This window comes from Scyliorhinus torazame, chromosome 5 (assembly GCF_047496885.1).
Source record: "Scyliorhinus torazame isolate Kashiwa2021f chromosome 5, sScyTor2.1, whole genome shotgun sequence".
Lineage (NCBI taxonomy): Eukaryota > Metazoa > Chordata > Chondrichthyes > Carcharhiniformes > Scyliorhinidae > Scyliorhinus > Scyliorhinus torazame.
In genome coordinates, this window is record NC_092711.1 from 93,176,904 (window position 1) to 93,193,857 (window position 16,954).

The window sequence follows — 16,954 nt, forward strand, 5'->3', positions numbered from 1 at the left end:
GAATGAATGAAAATCGCTTATTGTCACAAGTAGGGTTCAAATGAAATTACTGTGAAAAGCCCCTAGTCGCCACATTCCGGCGCCTGTCCGGGGAGGCTGGTACAGGAATTGAACCGTGCTGCTGGCCTGTCTTGGTCTGCTTTAAAAGCCAGCGATTTAGCCCTGTGCTAAACCAGCCCCTAATATGCGAAGCCTCGAATATACCAGAGAATCAACAGAAATATAGACACAGAGACAAGTAAACCTACTGCTAGATCCCCAAACTGACGTACTCAAACAGTGATACAGACACCAACACTTGGATCGATAAGTAAACAGAGTAACACCGCCACAGATATACAGAACCTTCGAATTTTCACATTGAGCTTTCTGAAATGAAATTTCCTGAGGTTGTGTCAGTGTGGTAATATCGTGGAGATATTCATTGCCATTAAACTGTGCATTTTAGCAACATGAACATCCATGGAATGTATTTGTCATTAACCGTGATCATGGATTTGTACATGCGATCAGATTGTGGACCCGTTCGTAGAATCAATGTTCGGGAATGGATTTATGTTTTTCAGACAAGCAAGTTCTCGATGCATCCGTAACACGAGGGAGGCTGGTTCGAGTAAGACAACCATTCTCGGAGACGTGCTATTGGATTTCAAGGACAAAGGCTTCCTTTAACGGTAGATTGTGTCCCAGGATAGAATAGTGCGGCTAACATAGAATTTGGAGTTCTGCTTTTCAGAATGGTATGATATTGCTATTTGGTTGTTTCATTTATTTTTACAGCTTTGACTGTGTGTCCATTCCACTGTCGATACAACTCTCTTCTATTTACCAACCTACTGTTGAATTAGCTTTGGTCTCTCGCTTTACCGATCCCAATCTATCTATAATCTCCAGTTTTCTCACTCGTCCTGTCAATCTCACAAAAATAAACTCCTGTTCTGTCTCCGAAAGAAGGAAATCTTGAAAAGAAGCAAAAGGTTATCAGCTTTAATATCAATTCCATCTCTCCGTCTATATCTACCTACCTACCTACCTATCTATCTATCTATCTATCTTCTATCTATCTATGTATGTACCTATCTATCTATCTCTCTATCTATCTATCTATATATATATGAATCTATTTATCTATCTGTCTATCTATATATCTATACATATATATATCTATCCATCTCTCTACCTATCTATCTGTCTATCTATCTATCCATCTATCAGAGTGATTTTTGGAGATCTAGTGAAGAATAAATTGCATCTATTCAATCTCTGAACATTTCTGTACAACTGTCTTGTCAGAACCAAAGTGTGATTCTCACTTTCGTATTCATGCATACTCCGAGGGAAATAATGAAGTTAACATTTATTTATCTGCCATTCTGGGCACGCCAAAGAATATCACCATTTTCACATTGAATGGGCTGCAGCTCACTGACGCCGCTGTCTCCTTCTGTGTGCCAAGGTCAACACATTGAGAAAGGCTCCGGGACAACTCGGACCTTTATTGGCTTCTGTGATATCATTTAGAAGGAAATTCATTCAAACGGACCACCAGGTGGCGCATTGCACCGCCTGTCACGCTGCAGGAACCAAATAATGACCATAAGACATAGGAGCAGTATGAGCCTACACGACCCATCGAGTCTGCTCCGCCATTCAATCATGGCTGATATCTTTCTCATCCCCATTCTCCTGCGTTCTCCCCATAACCCCTGATCCCCTTATTGATCAAAAACCTATCTATCTCTGTCTTAAAGACACTCAGTGAAATAGGCCTCCACAGCCTTCTGCGGCAAAGAGTTCCACAGATTCACCACCCTCTGGATGAAGAAATTCCTCCTCATCTCTGTTTTAAAGGATCGTCCCTTTATTCTGAGATTGTGTCTTCTGCTTCTAGTTTTTCCTACAAGTGGAAACATCCTCTCCAGGTCCACTCTATCCATGCCTCGCAGTGTCCTGGACGTTTCAAGAAGATCCTCTTCATTGTTCTAAACTCCAACGAGTAGAGACCCAGAGTCCTGAATCGTTCCTCATACCATAAGCTCTTCAATCCAGAGATCATTCTTGTGAACCTCCTCGGGACCCTTTCCAAGGCCAACACATCCTGCCTCAGATACGGGGCCCAAAACTGCTCAGAATGCTCCAAATGTGGTCTGACCAGAGCCTTATATAGCCTCAGATGTACATCCCTAGACTGGTATTCTAGTCTCCCAGACCCGGAACGACAGCTGCCATCTCGCTCCACAGAGGCTGTCAGATCTGCTGAGATTGTCCAGTATTTTCTGTTTTTGTTTCTGATTGAAGCATCCACAGTAAGTTGCATTTGTTGTTCATTTAGACATGTTTAAGATGGTGAATAAATATGTTCATCTGCATTTGTAAATGCATGAAATTCTGTTGTGGATGAACTACCTCCGAATATCCAAAATAGGAAGATCCTTTTCTTCTCATTGCCTGCCGAAAATTCAGTACTTGTGACTAAATGTGGAATTTATTTCAGTGGTTCATGAGAGACTAAGCCTCATAATCCTCGAACATACGAGATCGAGGATCAAACGTACTTTGTGCAAAAATTCCTTACGCAAAACGAGAGGCTGTTTAGCACAGGGCCAAATCGCCCTGTGCTATCGTATAAGAAATCACAATAAGTAGATCAGTTTTGCTCAATACCTGTTTGCGTACTCTAGTCTGGAATTAATTCAATCCAACTTTATGCCGCCAGTGGGGCTGCTTTAGCACAGGGCTAAGTAGCTGGCTTTTAAAGCAGACCATGGCAGGCAAGCAGCACGAGTTAAATTCCCGTACCAGCCTCCCCGAACAGGCGCCGGAATGTGGCGACTAGGGGCTTTTCACAGTAACTTCATTTGAAGCCTACTTATGACAATAAGCGATTTTCATTTCATTTCACTTGAGGTTTCTACCCTGCATGGACCCGGGACCTTTCGCATGGTAGGGGAATGTGCTAACCACTACACTACAGAAACCGCTGGCAGTACAGCAATCAATGGACTTGTGCAATGTTCAACCTCTCTGTGTTGCTGCAGCTTCTCATGGTTCGGCTGAGAGGCCATGATTTACATTGAGGCGGGGATGATTTACATTGGCCCACTCTGAAAAACATTCCTCAGGTCTCGGGATGTTTACGTCGTTTCTCTCCCCACAGATGATGCTCGAGGGAGACAGTGTCTGAGCTGGAGTGCGGTTGGATAGAATTGATGCTCCAGATCTGCGCTAACTTCACAGGGACGTGACCCATCTAATCCACAGAGCCAAAGTGGAGAATTGAACTGACTGGAGAGCTGGATCTTAACGCTGACCTCCCGGACCTCGGCCTCCTGAAATGTTCCAAAGAAGCTCAACAAACACTCGAGGAACAGCAGCGCATCTTTCCACTGGGCTCAATACAGCTTTCACACTCAGAGTGTGTGCAACAGTTTCACACTGTAAATGCTGCCCCCATTCTGTGTGTCCTTACATCGCAGATTTGGGTTTGAATCTTGTTTCCACTTGTTCTTTGTGTCCGGGCGACAGTTGTTGATCAATCTGCCATTGACAGCTCCTCCAGACACATCTTTTGTTTCTTCCATTGCTCTGACAGAGAGCTGGCACAGACACGGCAGCCCGAATGGCCTCATTCTGTGGTGTAATTATTCTCTGATTCGATGCTAACCTCACTCTGTGGCCAGGGAACCCTCATTTAATCTCTCCTGACCTGCACCCTGTCAGAGCCCTTTCCTGTTGTTCTGTTTGCTCCCTTCGGGATTTCACTTGGTTAAAACGTCCTACATTTCTAACCGGTCCCGGTTTTAATGAAAGGTGATGGTGAAAGACGAGCTTTGTTGTCCTGTCGACAAATCCCGTCTGACTCGCTGAGTTGTTGCAGTAATTCCGCTTTCTCCGCAGATGTCAGATCGACTTTCGATGGCAATGACAATCTGCTTGGATTATTTTCGAGGGACTCGTTGGTCTAGGGGTATGATTCTCGCTTTGGGTGTCACGATGTCGAAATTTGCGAGAGGTCCCGGGTTCAAATCCCGGACGAGCCTTTTGATGAGGTTTTCTGTTGGTCAAGCGACATGTTTTCTTCATTTATTTGCTGCGGCGGGATTCATTCACATTGGGTTTCCTTTGAGAAGCTTAGCTCACGCTTCAGGGAATCATGTCACATTACATTCATCCCCCACCATCTGGCCTGCAAAATCCTACCAACTGTCCTGGCTTGAGACAATTCACACCTCTTTAACCTGGGGTTACCCCATCTCTGGATCTGTAAAGGTTTAATCACCTGCTAATGCTCGCATTCCAAGCATAGTTTGGCATCTTTGAATTTGTCTATATATGTGTTTCTGGAACAGACCTCTCCATTCACCTGAGGAAGGAGCAGCGCTCCGAAAGCTAGTGACATCGAAACAAACCTGTTGGACTTTAACCTGGTGTTGTAAGACTTCGTACTGTGCTCACCCCAGTCCAACGCCGGCATCTCCACATCATGTTTTACCCTCACCATTGCCCCCCTCCCCCAGCCCATACCATCCTACTTGAGCAATCTGATCCCCGTTCCGAATTGTTCTCTGACACACTGCTTACTTTGTTCTGCCATTAACACATTCTGATCTCTTAATGCGTCACAACAGCACCTTTGTTAGCCTTGATTAGCCTCATTTATATTCTCTTTTTTTTCTGTCCGGACATTTTCCACCTATTGCTGACCACTCTATCGAGGCCCAATACGGCACGCCACCCCCGCCCCAGGCACAATAGTCTGAATCTCACTCTATTTCCAGTTCTCCAGCTTTGACAAAGCGTCACCCAGAACGACAGCTGCCATCTCGCTCCACAGAGGCTGTCAGACCTGCTGAGATTGTCCAGTATTTTCAGTTTTTGTTTCAGAATGAATCATCCGCAGTAAGTTGCATTTGTTGTTCATTTAGACATGTTTGAGTTGGTGAATAAGTATGTTCATCTGCATTTGTAAATGCATGAAATTCTGTTGTGGGTGTACTAGCTCCGATTATCCAAAATAGGAAGATCCTTTTCTTCTCATTGCCTGTCGAAAATTCAGTACTTGTGACTTAATGTGGAATTTATTTTAGTGGCTCATGAGAGACTAAACCTCATAATCCTCGAACATACGAGATCGGGGAACAAAAGCACTTAGTGCAAACATTCCTCACACAACATGAGAAGCACTTGATGTTTCTACCCGGTATCGACCCAGGGACTTTTCGCATGTTTCATAGAATGTACAGTGCAGAAGGAGGCTATTCGGCCCATCGAGTCTGCACCGGCTCTTGGAAAGAGCACCCTACCCAAGGTCAACACCTCCACCCTATCCCCATAACCCCACCCAACTCTAAGAACAATTTTGGACACTAAGGGCAATTTATCATGGCCAATCCACCAAACCTGCACATCTTTGGACTGTGGGAGGAAACCGGAGCACCGGGAGGAAACCCACGCACACACGGGGAGATGTGCAGACTCCGCACAGACAGTGACCCAAGCCGGAATCGAACCTGGGACCCTGTCGCTGTGAAGTATTGTGCTATCCACAATGCTACCGTGCTGCCCTTGTTAGAGTTTAAGGGATGTTAGCGGAATGTGATAACCACTACACTACAGAACCCGCTGGCAGCACAGCAATCAATGGACTTGTGCAATGTTCAACCTCACTGTGTTGCTGCAGCTTCTCATGGTTCGGCTGAGAGGCCATGTCACCTATTACAAGAAGACAGCCGTTTCTTTAAAACCGATGTCTCAACTTATAAAACAATCAGGAATTGAACTTTACTAACCTGAAGAAAAGTTATGTTTTGCTTGAAGTGGAAGTTAAATTGAGAAGGCAGGGCTTTCGTAAATAACCACAGCCGATACGTGAATTGATGCTGCCCTGCTCACTTTGCCCTGCATCAAGAATCAGCTGTCCCACCCACTGAGTTAAAGCCCACGCCCAACCCTTTTAAGTCCGAGCCAGCCAGGAGTCGAACCTGGAATCTCCTGATTCGTAGTCAGACGCGTTATCCATTGCGCCACTGGCCCACAGGAGTGCACGCATTTTGCTATTCCTCATTGATGAAGACCAGTTCCGAGATTGAGGTAATGGTCTGCAACAGACAAAACCAGAATTATGAGATGTTACTGCCCGGTTTCGAACCGGGGACCTTTCGCGTGTGAGGCGAATGTGATAACCACTACACTACAGAAACAGCCGGCAACCGATGGACGTGTACAATGTGCAACCTCACTGTGTTGCTGAAGATTCGCATGGTGAGGCTGCGAGGCCACGTCACTTATTACAAGACAACATCTGTTTAAAAAAAAAACAGATGTTTCAACATATAAAACCATGAGATGTAGAAATTATATCGAACTTAACGTAAGTTATATTTTTCTTAAGCTCGGTCTTCAATTTGTGCTCTTTGGTCTCGAGGTATGGTTCTCGTTTACGGATTTTCAATCAATGCCCTTGCGAGCGGTCGTGTGTTTAAATCCAGGAAAAGCCCTTTACTCCAGGTCTGACATTATGAATTGTTTGCGATGCTGACGGCGGGGATGATTTACATTGGCCCACTCTGAAAAAGATTCCTCAGGTTTCGGGCTGTTTACGTCGTTTCTCTCCCCACAGATGATGCTCGAGGGAGACAGTGTCTGAGCTGGAGTGCGTTTGGATAGAATTGTTGTTCCAGATCTGCGTTAACTTCACAGGGACGTGACCCATCTAATCCACAGAGCCAAAGTGGAGAATTGAACTGACTGGAGAGCTGCATCTTAACGCTGACCTCCCGGACCTCGGCCTCCTGAAATGTTCCAAAGAAGCTCAACAAACACTCGAGGAACAGCAGCGCATCTTTCCACTGGGCTCAATACAGCTTTCACACTCAGAGTGTGTGCAACAGTCTCACACTGTAAATGCTGCCCCCATTCTGTGTGTCCTTACATCGCAGATTTGGGTTTGAATCTTGGTTCCACTTGTTCTTTGTGTCCGGGCGACAGTTGTTGATCAATCTGCCATTGACAGCTCCTCCAGACACATCTTTCGTTTCTTTGTTTCTTCCATTGTTCTGACAGAGAGCTGGCACAGACACGGCAGCCCGAATGGCCTCATTCTGTGGTGTAATTATTCTCTGATTCGACGCTAACCTCGCTCTGTGGCCAGGGACCCAAGGCATTTTCTCATTTAATCTCTCCTGACCTGCACCCGGTCAGAGCCCTTTCCTGTTGTTCTGTTTGCTCCCTCCGGGATTCCACTTGGTTAAAACGTCCTACATTTCTAACCTGTCCCGTTTTAATGAAAGGTGATGGTGAAAGACGAGCTTTGATGTCCTGTCGACAAATGCCGCCTGACTCACTGAGTTGTTCCAGTATTTTCCGCTTTCTCCGCAGATGTCAGATCGACTCTCGATGGCAATGATAGTCTGCGTGGATTATTTTCGAGGGGCTCGTTGGTCTAGGGGTAATATTCTCGCTTTGGGTGTCACGATCTCGAAATTGTTCGAAATTGCGAGACGTCCCGGGATCAAATCCCGCACGAGCCCTGTGATGAGGTTTTCTGTTGGCCAAGCCACATGTTTTCTTCATTTCTTTGCGGCGCAGACGGCGGGATTCATTCACATTGGGTTTGCTTTGAGAAGCTGAGCTCCCGCTTCAGGGAATCAATACGTTCTCGAGAAAATCGAGACATTTTCGAAAAGCTTGACTATGTGAGTGGACATTCCCTTATCTCCATTCACTAATCCAGGTGACTCCATGGTGGTGGATTCAGGCAGCTGTCTGTCTGTTTCATTTTATCCATTCGGGGATGTGAACATCGCTGGCTGCTCCAGCATTTACTGCCCAGGACTATTCGCTATTGAGAAGGTGGCGGTGAGCTGCTTCCTGAACCGCTGCAGTCCATTGGGAAGGTACACCCACAGTGCTGTTAGGGAGGGAGTTCCAGGATTATTTCCCAGCGACAGTGAAGGCACCGCCGATATATTTCCAAGTAATAATAATCTTAATTATTGTCACAAGTAATCTTACAATAACAATGCAATGAAGTTACTGTGAAAATGGTCAGGATGGGGAGTGGCTGGGAAGGAAATGTTCAGGGTGTCGGGGTCTTGGGTTTGGAAGGCGCTGTCTAAGATGCCGTTGGTGAATTCCTGCACCCATCCAGGCAAGTGGAGAGTATTTCATCACAATCCTGACTTGTGCCTTGTAGATGGTGGGCAGGTTTTGTGGGGTTAGGAGGTGAGTTACTCGCTGCAGGATTCCCAGCCTCTGACCTGCATTTGTCGCCATTGAACGAACTGTTAATATTTGTGCCGAGTCAAAATAGGAGCATCTCTGTTCCTGTTCAGTGTACCGGGAATTTTCAGCACTTCTGCTTCTCCGGAATGCATTTTGAGGTACATGTCAGAGCGAATGACACATGCTTGAAAGTTATTATATTCATGTAATATTGGACAGTGGATTCACTGGGGGAGTGGCTGGTGGTTGAATAGTGCAATTGTCTCTAGACTAGTAAAGCAGAGAACCAGGCTGGAGCTCTGGGGACCGGGGTTCCATGCGGCAGATTAACTCAGTGACTCAATTCAAGGCCAATTCCGGATGGGTGTAAATGAATAATGAAAATGTCAATCATGTAACTTTTCCACACACGGAAATGAATGGGGTTTGACAATGTTTCTGCGCGGTTTTAAACCGAGGGCCTTTATGTGTGTAAAGCAAACAGGGCAGCACGGTAGCATAGTGGTTAGCACAATTGCTTCACAGCCCCAGGGTCCCAGGTTCGACTCCAGACTTGGGTCACTTTCTGTGCGGAGTCTGCACGTTCTCCTCGTGTCTGCGTGGGTTTCCTACCACAGTCCAAACATGTGCAGGTGAGGTGGATTGGCCATGCTAAATTGCTCTAAATTGATCTTTTCTCTACACCAGGGGCTGGTTTAGCACACTGGCGAAATCGCTGGCTTTTCAAGCAGGCCAGCTGCATGGTTCAATTCCCGTACCAGCCTCCGCGAACAGGTGCCAGAATGTGGCGACTAGGGGCTTTTCACAGTCACTTCATTGAAGCCTACTTGTGACAATAAGCAATTTTCATTTTATTTTTCATTTCACCTTGCTATAACTGTAACATTATATTCTGCAGTCTCTCCTTCCTTATGTACGGTATGCATTGTTTGTAATGCATGCAAGAAACAAGACTTTTCACTGTGACAATAATAAATCAAATCAAAAAAAATTCCCCTCAGTGTTGGGTGGGGTTACTGGGATCTGGGGATAGGGTGGGGGTGTGGGCTGCTCTTTCCAAGAGCCGGTGCAGACTCGATGGGCCGAATGGCCTCCTTCAGCACTGTAAATTCTATGATAATCACTACACTACGGAAACAGGAAACAGCACTTAGCTCACTGACCGAGAATGGTAAACCGCGCGTCTTTATTGCACTGAATAACCTTCTATTGTCAGAGTACTATTCAACTGAAAACTTCGGCAATTGGCGGAGAAATTGATCCGACATTAGAATCCGACATTGCGGCTGTTTAGCACAGGGCTAAATCGCTGGCTTTGAAAGCAGACCAAGGCAGGCCAACAGCAATTCCCGTAACAGGCGCCGGAATGTGGCGACTAGGGGCTTTTCACAGTAACTTCATTGAAGCCTACTCGTGACAATAAGCGATTTTCATTTTTTCATCATAAAATGTCAGCACATTAGAAAACCATTCAGAATTGACACGTGTGAACTCTCTGACTGCGATTCCTGCCAGTCTCCATCACAGAGTACTTTGCAGGGTATCATTTGAAACTTTGCGGGTGTGAGGTAATGCATTCGCTTAACTATTGAACAACAAATAGCAAGGATACAACTCATCTGCAAATTTAGACGAGTAACGTCAATAATGTTTCGAATAAGGGACATTCCCCTCCCCCCACCCCCCACCTGGGCAATCTGCTCCCTGTTGCTACTTCCTTTGGCTCCCTGCTTACCTTTGTTCTGCCATTAACACATTCTAATCTCTTAATGCGCCACAATCAGCACCTTTCTTAGCTTTGATCACCGGCTTTTGCATTTCCTTTGTCTTTCCTTCCAAGACATCTTAGTCATCCTCCACCTATCGCTGGCCCTCTATCCATCGCCCCGCCCCAACCCCCACTCCCGCGCCACAATCTAAGTCTGACCCCATTTCCAGTTCTCCCGCTTTGACAAAGACCTGATAGGAAACGTCAGCTGCCATCTCTCTCCACAGAGGCAGTCAGACCTGCTGAGATTGTCCAGTATTTGTGTTTCTGATTCAGATTCCAGCACCCACAGTAAGTTGCTTTGATCTTACATTTGCACATGTTTGAAATGGTGATTAAATATGTTCATCTGCATCTGTAAACCCATTAAATTCAGTTGTGCATGAACAAAATGCTAATATGTGAACTGTGTCAAATTGGGGAAAAAAAATTTCCTTCTCACTGGGTCCTGAACATTCCGGTAATATTCAGTTTCAAAATTAGTTTGTGCAAACTTTCCTCACACTAAATGAGACAGATGTCTCAACTTTTTAATTTAGGAATACCAATCCACCTAATCTGTACATTTGTGGGTAGTGGGAGCGAAACCCACGCAGACACGGGGAGAAGGTGCAAATTCCACACGGACAGTGACCCGGGGCCAGGATCGAACCCCAGCAAATGTCTCAACTGACAAGACTATAATATACAGAACTTAGTCTACACTTCAAAATGTAAAAGCATTTGTTCAGCAATACTTGCTATTCAATCATGTAATGTTCCATTACTCAGGGCAGCACGGTGGCGCAGTGGTTAGCACTGCTGCCTCACGGCGCTGAGGTCACAGGTTCGATCCCGGCTCTGAATCACTGTCTGTCTGGAGTTTATGCATTCTCCCCGTCCTTGTATGAGTTTCACCCGCACAACCCAAAAGATGTTCAGGATAGGTAGATTGGCAACGCTAAATTGCCCCTTAATTGGGAAAATGAATTGGGTACTCTAAATTTTTTTTTTTTAAATGTTCCATTACTCCAAACTTAATATTATTTGAAAATAATGTCCTGATTTGAAATCGAGACTGAAATATACAACATTGAATTGCAAACATGACTAACAGAAAATAAATCGAGTCACTGGGTAATACAAGTTCCCTTGTGTTCATTGTGAGATTGACCACAGTCAGTTTTTATACACAATCACATATCTTCATAGTACAAAGTCTTACAACACCAGGTTAAAGTCCAACAGGCTTATTTCGATGTCACTACCTGTTGTAAGACTTCGTACTGTGCTCACCCCAGTCCAACGCCGGCATCTCCACATCATATCTTCATAGGTAAGAGATTTAAGAATGATGTGTTCATTATATTTGACCCTCTTATAGAATCATAGAAGTTTACAGCATGGAAACAGGCCCTTCGGCCCAACCAGTCCATGCCGCCCAGTTTTTACCATTAAGCTAGTCCCAGTTGCCCGCACTTGGCCCATAACCCTCTATACCCATCTTACCCATGTAACCATCTAAATGCTTTTTGAAAGACACAATTGTACCCGCCTCTACTACTACCTCTGGCAGCCCATTCCAGACACTCACTACCCTCTGAGTGAAGAAATTGCCCCTCTGGGCCCTTCTGAATCTCTCCCCTCTCACCTTAAACCTATGCCCTCTAGTTTTAGACTCCCCTACCTTTGGGAAAAGATGTTGACTATCTACCTTATCTATGCCCCTCATTATTTTATAGACCTCTATAAGATCACCCCTAAGCCTCCTACGCTCCAGGGAAAAAAGTCCCAGTCTATCCAGCCTCTCCTTATAACTCTTTGTTCTGGGTATGATACATTCTGCAGCCTAAATCCCGTTCATGTATAAGAAAGGAGGGGCGACAGCAAATCCGCACTGAGCCTGGATTTCCTCATCTCCCTGAGTGGCTTTTCCGGTTTCTGCATCATGAAGACCGAATTTTTCAAAAAGCTGGTTATGTCTCTGGCATTTCCTCTAATTCAGTTATAGTATCGTTTGTGTCTGTCCTTTTGAGTACAAATTACTATAAGACATCCTTCAATCTGGCCTCTTGCATTTGCTTATCCCAATGCGGTCTGATCTACATCGGAGAGACTAAATGTCGGTTGGGTGACCACTTTGCAAAACACTTTCGCTCCATCCACAAGCTGGAGCCAGGCCCTCCTGTCGCTTGCTATTTCAACTCACCGTCCTGCTCTCATGTCCACATGCCCGACCTTGGCCTGCTGCAATGTTCCGCAGCACAATGATTCACCCAGCACAAAGCTGAGGAACAGCACCTCATGCTCCAATTAGACATGTTACAGCCTTGCGGACTTAAGTCAGTTCCACAACTTCAGACTGTGAACTCTCTCCTCCCCCTTCATCACCTTCCACTGATCTGTTTACGCTTAACATTGCTCCCAGCCCCCCAGCTCCTGAACAATCTCCTTCCTGTTCCTATTGTCTTTTGACACACTGCTTACCTTTGTTCTGTCTTTTGGCTCACTGCTTACCTTTCTCCTGCCATTAACACATTCTAATATCGGAATGCACCACTATTCGCAGCCTTTTTAGCCTGGATCACCGTCATTTACATTCCCTTTGTCTTTCCATCGAAGACACCTTTGTCAGTCTTCACCTATCTTTATTGGCCCTCTATCCAACCACAATGTTCCACTCCCCACGCCCCCCCACTCCCCACTCCATCCCAACAGTATAAATCTGAATAAAAGCAAATTACTGTGGATGCTGGAATCTGAAACGAAAGAGAAAATGCTGGAAAATCTCACCAGGTCTGGCAGCATCTGTCAGCAGGTCTGCACATTCTCATCTGTAGGGAGTCCAATGTCTCTTTGTCAAAGTCAAAGAGTTATTGGACTCAAAACGTTAACATTGCAATGAAGTTACTGTGAAAAGCCCCTAGTCACCACACTCTGGCGCCTGTTCGGGTACAGAGGGAGAATTCAGAATGTCCAATTCACCTAACAACACATCTTTCAGGACTTGTGGGAGGAAACCCACGCAGACACGGGGAGAACGGGCAGACTCCGCACAGAGTGTGACCCAAGTAGGAATTTAACCTGGGACCCTGCTGCTGTGAAGCTACAGTGCTAACCACTGTGCTGTTGTGCCACCTATGAGACTCTGTTACACCATCAGTGTGCTCCTGTACTGCTCCCTTTGTGCACCCGAATGTGGCGACCAAGGGCTTTTCACAGTAACTTCATTGCAGTGTTAATGTAGCCTACTTGTGACAATAGTAAAGATTATTATGATTATCATTAGTCTGCAAGATATGGGGAGCTGAGAATTGTCCACGAGAATAACTCAAGCTGTGAGATCTGAAATAATCTCAGATTAGAAAAGAGAAAAGGCCCCAAAAATGACATCAGAGAAAAATGGAACATAAACTGTGTATTTGCTCAAAGACTGACCAAGCTGACATTCACCTAGAATTTTCAAAAAAATAGATTTAGTACCCAATTCTTTTTTTTCCAGTTAAGGACCAATCCACCTAACTCGCACATCTTTGGATTGTGGGGGTGAAACTCAAGCAGGCACGTGAAGAATGTCTTCATGTAGAATTTCTATAACCTCCAAATCAGCAGAAACAAACAGTGAAAGTGATGAACAGCAGAATCCCACCCCTGCAACCACATGTGAACTCACTGCTCTCACAATAGGTGCTGTGGAGTCCAAAAGTATGACAGTTTGCGGTGATGGCGGGCGGGAGGCGGCCACACAATGGAGCGCTCCCGTTCGGGAACGGCATTTTCGGGGTTTTAAGCCTGGTCCCAGGGTCCACGGAGATGGCAAAGGCAGGGAGAAGGCACAGAGGCGGCAGTGAAGTCACAGTGAAGAAAAATGTCGAGGGTGAGCAAAAAAACCCCCGTAAAGAAAACAGCTGAAGGTCCGTCGGGGAGTGGAAAGGTCACGGTCACCGCGGGGTCACCAAGGAAAATGGAGGCTGGAGCGCCAAGGGAGGCCGCATTGCTTACTGCTGAAGAAATAACTAAGGGGATGGCTGCGGAATTCGAAAGGCAGTTTACAAAATACATGGAGACAATGAGGAAGGAGATGAGAGAGGTTTTGAGTGTGCTGGTGGAGGAGGCAATTTCCCCGGTGACGATAGCGGTCGCAAGCGCAGTGGCGGAGGTGCGAGAGCAAGGGGAGGCACTGAAGGAGGTGGAGGAGACGTTATTGCAGCATGGTGATCTACTTGCCTCGATGGGGAAGGAGATGCGGAACGTGATGGATACTAACAAGGATCTGCAAGGAAAAATGGAAGACCTGGAAAACAGATCCAGGCGACAGAATTTGAGGATTGTGGGGCTGCCCGAAGGAGTTGAAGGACCGAGGCCGACTGAATACTTTGCCGCGATGCTCGCGAAACTATTGGGGGAGGGGGAGGATCCCTCCCGATATGAACTGGATCGGGCACATCGGTCGTGGAGGCCTGTACCAAAGGCGAGTGAGCCACCAAGGGTAGTGACTCTGTGCTTCCGTAGGTACAGTGTGAAGGAGAAGGTCCTGAGCTGGGCCCAGCAGAAGCGGGTGGTGCAGTGGGCTGGAGCTGGTGTACGTGTATACCAGGACGTTACAGTGGAGCTGGCGAGGAGGCGGGCTGCCTTCATCCGGGTGACAAGGGCACTGTACGTTAGCAAGGTGCAGTGCGGCATTGTATATCCAGCGAAGCTGAGGGTGACTTACATAGAACATAGAAAAATACAGCACAGAACAGGCCCTTCGCCCCACGATGTTATGCTGAACCTTTGTCCTAGATTAATCAGAGATAATCATAGAATTTACAGTGCAGAAGGAGGCCAACCGGCCCACTGAGTGTGCACCGGCCCCCGGAAAGAGCACCCTACCCAAGGTCAACACCTCCACCCCATCCCCATAACCCAGTAACCCCACCCAGCACTAAGGGAAATTTTGGGCACTAAGGGCAATTTATCATAGCCAATCCACTTAACCTGCACGTCTTTGGACTGTGGGAAGAAACCGGAGCACCCGGAGGAAACCCACGCACACACGGGGAGGATGTGCAGACTCCGCACAGACAGTGACCCAAGCCAGAATCGAACCTGGGACCCTGGAGCTGTGAAGCAATTGTGCTATCCACAATGCTACCATGCTGCCCTTAAGAACAAATTAATCTACACTATATCATTCTACCGTGATCCATGTACCTATCCAATAGCTGCTTGAAGGTCCCTAATGTTTCCAACTCAACTACTTCCACAGGCAGTGCATTCATGCCCCCACTACTCTCTGGGTAAAGAACCTACCTCTGATATCCCCTTGTATCTTCCACCATTCACCTTAAATTTATGTCCCCTTGTAATGGTTTGTTCGACACGGGGAAAATGTCTCTGACTGTCTACTCTATCTATTCTCCATATCATTTTATAAACCTCTATCAAGTCGCCCCTCATCCTTTTTCATTCCAATGAGAAAGGGCCGAGCACCCTCAACCTTTCCTCGTAAGACCTACTCTCCATTCCAGGCAACATCCTGGTAAATCTCCTTTGCACCTTTTCCAAAGCTTCCACATCCTTCGTAAAATGAGGTGACCAGAACTGTACACAGTACTCCAAATGTGGCCTTACCAAGGTTTTGTACAGCTGCATCATCCCTCACGGCTCTTAAATTCAATCCCTCTGTTAATGAACGCTATCACACCATAGGCCTTCTTCACAGCTCTATCCACTTGAGTGGCAACTTTCAAAGATGTATGAACATAGACCCCAAGATCTCTCTGCTCCTCCACATTGCCAAGAACCCTACCGTTAACCCTGTATTCCGCATTGATATTTGTCCTTCCAAAATGGACCTCACACTTTTCAGGGTTAAACTCCATCTCCCACTTCTCAGCCCAGCTCTGCATCCTATCGATGTCTCTTTGCATCCGACAACAGCACTCCTCACTATCCACAACTCCACCAATCTTCGTATCGTCTGCAAATTTACTGACCCACCTTTCAACGCCCTTATCCAAGTCATTAATGAAAATCACAAACAGCAGAGGACCCAGAACTGGTCCCTGCGGTACGCCACTGGTAACTGGGATCCAGGCTGAATATTTGCCATCCACCACCACTCTCTGACTTCTATCGGTTAGCCAGTTCGCTATCCAACTGGCCAAATTTCCCATTATCCCATGCCTCCTTACTTTCTGCATAAGCCTACCATGGGTAACCTTATCAAATGCCTTACTAAAATCCATGTACACGACATCCACTGTATTACCTTCAGCCACATGCTTGGTCACCTCCTCAAAGAATTCAATAAGACTTGTAAGGCAAGACCTACCCCTCACAAATCCGTGCTGACTAACCCTAATCAAGCAGTGTCTTTCCAGATGCTCAGAAATCCTATCCTTCAGTACCCTTTCCATTACTTTGCCTACCACCGAAGTAAGACTAACTGGCCTGTAATTCCCAGGGTTATCCCTAGTCCGTTTTTTGAACAGGGGCACGACATTCGCCACTCTCCAATCCTCTGGTACCACCCCTGTTGACAGTGAGGACGAAAAAATCATTGCCAACGGCTCTGCAATTTCATCTCTTGCTTCCCATAGAATCCTTGGATATATCCCGTCAGGCCCGGGGGACCTGTCTATCCTCAAGTTTTTCAAAATGCCCAACACATCTTCCTTCCTAACAAGTATTTCCTCGAGCTTACCAGTCTGTTTCACACTGTCCTCTCCAACAATATGGCCCCTCTCATTTGCAAATAATGAAGAAAAGTACTCGTTCAAGACCTCTCCTATGTCTTCAGACTCAATACACAATTTCCCGCTACTGTCCTTGATCGGACCTCCCCTCGCTCTAGTCATTCTCATATTTCTCACATATGTGTAAAAGGCCTTGGGGTTTTCCTTAATCCTACCCACCAAGGATTGTTCATGCCCTCTCTTAGCTCTCCTAATCCCTTTCTTCAGTTCCCTCCTGGCTATCTTGTCTCCCTCCAGCGCC

At 46.2% G+C, this 16,954-nt stretch overlaps 1 protein-coding gene and 3 non-coding genes across 4 annotated transcripts in view; 2 read left to right on the forward strand and 2 right to left on the reverse strand.

Annotated features, from left to right (window-relative positions):
* The window catches only part of LOC140418954 (uncharacterized), a 150,762-nt gene that overhangs the window by 83,648 nt on the left and 50,160 nt on the right, over nucleotides 1-16,954 (forward strand). The gene's annotated exons all lie outside the window — the stretch shown is intronic.
* trnap-ugg (transfer RNA proline (anticodon UGG)) lies at nucleotides 3,950-4,040 on the forward strand. The gene is given in 2 exon segments: nucleotides 3,950-3,986; nucleotides 4,005-4,040. It is a non-coding gene; the product is annotated as a tRNA-Pro (tRNA).
* Nucleotides 5,961-6,033, reverse strand: trnar-acg (transfer RNA arginine (anticodon ACG)). The gene has a single exon. It is a non-coding gene; the product is annotated as a tRNA-Arg (tRNA).
* Nucleotides 6,128-6,200, reverse strand: trnav-cac (transfer RNA valine (anticodon CAC)). Its single transcript has one exon. It is a non-coding gene; the product is annotated as a tRNA-Val (tRNA).